The sequence below is a fragment of the Prosopis cineraria genome, unplaced genomic scaffold (assembly GCF_029017545.1).
Source record: "Prosopis cineraria cultivar Desert tree isolate PC_DT_omini unplaced genomic scaffold, ASM2901754v1 PC8, whole genome shotgun sequence".
Classification (NCBI taxonomy): Eukaryota; Viridiplantae; Streptophyta; class Magnoliopsida; order Fabales; family Fabaceae; genus Prosopis; species Prosopis cineraria.
In genome coordinates this window covers 1,412,695-1,418,153 of record NW_026555339.1, presented here as the reverse complement: position 1 = coordinate 1,418,153, position 5,459 = coordinate 1,412,695, and positions in this window count along the sequence as shown.

Genomic DNA, 5,459 nt, shown 5'->3' with positions numbered 1-5,459 from the left:
ATATCTTTTCTTAATTGTTTTGACTAGCTTGTGGAGTTATTGTCGCAATTAATTGGAAGCACACCCTCTCCTACTGTTGATAATGGACTTTCTGCCGGAGTGGGTTTGCAAGGCCTTTCCGTCTAAAAATTTTGCAATTCACAAATTTAATATAATCTTCAAGCATGTGCTACCTGCTCTGCTCGTGCGAGCAATGGGAAAACCCAACGGTGCCAGCTAAAATTGAACACCGAACATCATACTTATTGAAGGAGACACAAGGACGGGTGGCCCATGCATTAAAACATACGCCCATGTCTACAATTGTGATGTTTTTTGATACCGTGGTCCAAAGATATCAGTGCGCGTGGTTCTCCGAAGAAACAACCAAATGGTTGAGAACAAAAATCAAATCATTTTGTTCAACCAATAAATTATTCAACTAATGTATTGGTTGATTTGAAATTATTCAAAATTTTAAGTATATAGGCTTTAAATATGATATTTAAAATATAATATTTTAAAATTAAAATTAAATTCTAAGCCTATAAATCTAAATGCTTGATGTTTTGAAATTCCATAAAAAAAATAAATGATTATCTGCACCCCAAGTGCTTGGCTTAGACATGTTGGGGACTCGGTTTGAGTGCTCATCATAGTGACGAGCATTTGGACTATCCATATATTTTATATTTAAATTATTATTATATATTATATTTTTTAAATAAAAATTATAAAATAATTTTGATGATTTTTTATTTTTAATATGATAAATATTTAATTTAAAAAGTATAATTTAATATTAAATTTTTTTATAATTAATGTATATTGATTATTCAGATGTACTAAATATGAACTATATAGAGTATATTTAAATAGTCAATATATAATAATTATAAAAATTTTAATATTAAATTGAACAATTTAAATTAAATTTAGATCATATTAAAAATAAAAATTATTAAAATTATTTTATAATTTTTATAACACTTTATTTAAAAAAATATAATATATATATAATAATTTAAATTTAGATTATTCATATTAAAATTTAAATGATTTAAATTTATTATTGTGATAAATATCCAAATTAAACTCGCGAAAGCGCCTGCTCTTTTCTACGGTGGGAAAGGGTTAAAAAAAAAAAAAGGCACTTGCGTGATTTAGAAGACTCTAGACTGCCCCGGGAAATTTTTTTTTTTTTTTAAGGGAAAGGGCAAAAGATTGCCTAGGATTCAGCGAAAGCGAGGAGTCGCTCGTACGCTGTTTTGTCCATGAAGAGGTCACGTGATCTGTCGGCATTATTACTTAATTGGTCTATTCTATTTATGAATATGAATATGAATATTTCTTTTCATATAAATCACATTTTAAAAAATATATTTAACCTCATTTATAAATTATAATATAATTTTTTAAATAACAATTTTAAAATACTGTTAAAATTAATTTTTATAAAAAATAATATAATATTATTTTTAAAATTTATCATATAAAAACATATTTAAAATTTTATATACTTTTATTTATTATATTTTTTTATATTGATATTAATGAGACTGATAGAAATAATTTATAAAAAAATTAAATTAATATAATATAAAAATTTCAATAAAAGATACTCATCTCATCCTTATATATAAGAAATTTTATAAAATATTTTTGTTTTGAAATATAAAAAATTATTAATATATTTTTTTAATGAATGGATTATTATATTTTTATTAAAATAAAAATAAAAATAAATAACTTTAAAAAATTTATATTTTATTTATATAATTAGATAATTAATTTTTATTATTTTATGTGATTTAATTAAAAAATATTTCACATACAAGGGTGGAGGGAGTAAGGTGCATGCATCATGAATATATAGCCATTCTTCAATTCAACCAACACTAACTGCTGGTATTAATTATCAAATAGTACAATTACTGTTAGGAACCCAGTTTCATATTTCTTTCCCCGTCGTAGTCGTTCGCCTTTTGCTAGTCGGTCTCATGTGCTGCTGCACACTTTCATTCTCCCCTTTCGCACTCCGTTTATTGGTACCCACAGACTACACGTGCAAGTAGAACCAGCGAACTACTGTAGCTCTTCACCCCTCCATCAATGCTCCCTGCCTTGTTTCAATCACAAGGTCACTTCCCCAAAAAAAAAAAAAAACCAAAACAAAACAAAAACAAGGAAGCACCCAAAACATTTATTTATTGATTTATTTATTTTTTCAGGAAGAGAACGCTCCTCGTTAATCATGCTCATAATAAATCACTTACCTCCTCCTTCCATGCCCAAGTTCTCAAAAGGGCACAACGATCGACATGACGCAAGTCAACATCTGACTCAAAATTTTCAGATCCACCATCTTATTCCATCGCCCTTTTTCTCCATTTTTGAAACTTTTATTGAGTGTAGTTGAATATTTTGTTATATTCTCTCTCATTCTTAATGCAAGATAAAGTTTAAAAGATTTTTTTATCCTGAATATAAAATAAAATTGTTAGAGTTATTAATACTTTCTCCCAATTTCACCCCTTTTTTTAAACAATAATTTATTTTGACAATTAATTATAAATAAAGCTAAAATTAAAAAGTTTGTCAAGGCCTCTTTTTTTTTTTTTACAAATTCAATATTATAACCAACATTTTTAATAAGTATAGAATTTGTTAAATTCATCTTATATTGAGGACTGAAGTAATATTAATAGGGACCGAGTCAAAAAAATTTATTAAGAAGCTGAGATGACAAAATAAATATTCCCTTTGTTAAAAAATGTGAGGCATTTTTTAATTGAATCTCGCTTTTCAATTAAGTAATTATTTACTTTTCAACTAACCTTGTCTTTTCATATTTACCTCTATTAAATATCTTATAATAAGTATAAAGTTATTATCAATAAGGATACTCTTAAAAAAGGTAATGGTTATACCTCAAAAGATTAAAAATGTCTTATATTTTTTAACATTTAACTCTTCAAAAAATTCTTTATATTTTTAAACGGAAGAAGTATGATAATCCAAGGAAAGTTAAATACACACATATTATTAACATAATATAAATTTTTTAACATATATATATATATATATAATTTTATAAATATATAATAAAAATAAATATGCATCTTTATTTTTTAAGTTTCATTCATTGATTTTTTATAGTACAAAAATCATTAATTATAATGTCTTTGATAAACGTTTTGGCAATTTACACTCCTCAACATAAACTACCATTGCAACGGTGGAAATTTTATCTTCCCTATGAGTATTGAATAATTTAAATGCGTCATTGAGATCTAAAGTTTTGCACAATTTAATGAGTTATATTACTTGCTCACTAAATTTATTAGTTAATTTTTTCAACCAATAATCGTATTAAATAAATATATCAACATGATAATTATGTTTAATTGTTACAAAATTTTTATGCTAGTAAGGTCAACTATTATAAAATAAAAATCATTCATATCATAAACTTCAATAGCTTCAATATTACAAGGAAAGAGGTAATTTTTTTCTATAATAACAACTTAACTATAACTTCTTAGTTTCTGGATAAGTGAATTTTTTCATGGACATTAAGCACATAGCATTTAATATATTCCCTCCGTTAAAAAATGTAAGGTATTTTTAATTAAATTTCATTCTTCAATGAAGTAGTTACCTACTTTTAAACTAACCATTTTTCTAAATTTACCCCTATTAAATACCTTACAGTAAATATAAAGTCATTATTAATGGAGATACTTAAAAAAAGATAATAATTATACCTCGAAAGACTAAAAATATTTCATATTTTTGAATATACACCTCCTCAAAAAATACTCTACGTTTTTAAATAAAAAAAGTATTTTTTATCAAATATAAAGTAAAAGCAGAATCAGATGATGTTAATGCCTTACAAGCGTGTGTGTGGGATTATTTTGTTGAAGATAAATAAATCATACAACAATAATATCTCAAGGCTAATGAAACAATTGTAATGAGAATTATATTTATTGTCTCAACATTTCTGTAATGTGCCAGTACAGGTGGGAGAAAATACATAACTCTCACGTTTTATTAAAAAATTTGAAAGTCAGGAGGTGCCACCTTGTCTCTACGCTATACAGCATAAGATATATCTTATTTACCAAAAAAAAAAAGGTATAAGATTCATTAAGGACGTTGTTCTAAAACTACCTTTCATTAATTAAGTGTTGATCAATTAGAAACAGTACTCAATGAAGTTTTTGATTTCATATTCTACTCCTTTTTCTTAAAAAAATGAGATTTATTATAAATATATTTAATAATATTTATTAGTGTTTGCAAATTGCAACAAAAATATTTAATGAATTGAAATAAATGAAGTATTTATTGTCTTTTGCGAGGAGTTGGCTACAAAAAAAAAATGAAGAATGAAAAAGAACAAAAATAACTCTAACTACTACTCCCTCCCTTTCTAAACATAAAAAATTTTCTGAAACATTTTTTGCTCTTAAACATAAGAGGTTATCAGCACATTTTTTAATGAATGAATCATTATATCTTTATTATATTGAAAAAAAAAGATAAGTATTCATATATTTATTTTTAATAAAGAGATTCATTTTTTATTTATAATAATTAAGAGTAAAATTGAAATATTATTGCTTTTAAGTAGATAATTAATATTTACTGATTGACAAGATTTGGTTAAAAACATCTGATGGATAGATTATTTTTCAAAAAATTGATAAAAATGAGGAGAATTTGAGAGATATATAGGAAATGCTGTTAAGATTATAATTTCAGGACAGGAGATATTAAATACTTTAATTTTAAAGCACCTACACGGCGCCTTTCATGCGTGATGATGGTTTTAAAAAAGCATCATGCGTACAACAGATTATCAATCTTATTTCTATCAAAGGACAACAAAATGTAGAAATCGCAACAGCCTCGTTGCTAGGGATAAAGAAAGCATTCCCACATTTGATTAGAAGGTATAATATAAATTAAAAATATGTAAAATTAATAATATATTTAACTAAATAGTTTAAACTATTTTAATGAAATAGATTACCATCAAAATCATTTAATATAAAAAGCTGAACATGGTGTCACAGCCATGTTAAATGAAAATGGAATAAAATAAAATAAAATAAAAGAACAAAAGATAAAAAAAAACAAAAGATTAAAAGAGAGAGAGTGACAATAAATTGAATAGACTTGAAACTTTTAAAATAAAAAAAAGCTTGGGCAAAAAAAGAAAAAAATGAAAATAACAAGAGAGAAAAATGATAGAGGAATAATATCAGTGACAAAGAAAAAAGTCATACATTTAGAAAATATAAAATAAGTTAAAAATATATAAAACCTATGGTATATCTGACTAAATAATTTGAACTATTTTGACAAAGCAGGCCGCCCTTAAATATACTGAATGTAAAGAGCTTGATACCGTGAAAGCCCTGATCAACGCAGCAAAGCTGGTCTGGGTAATTACTCCCAGCTCCCGC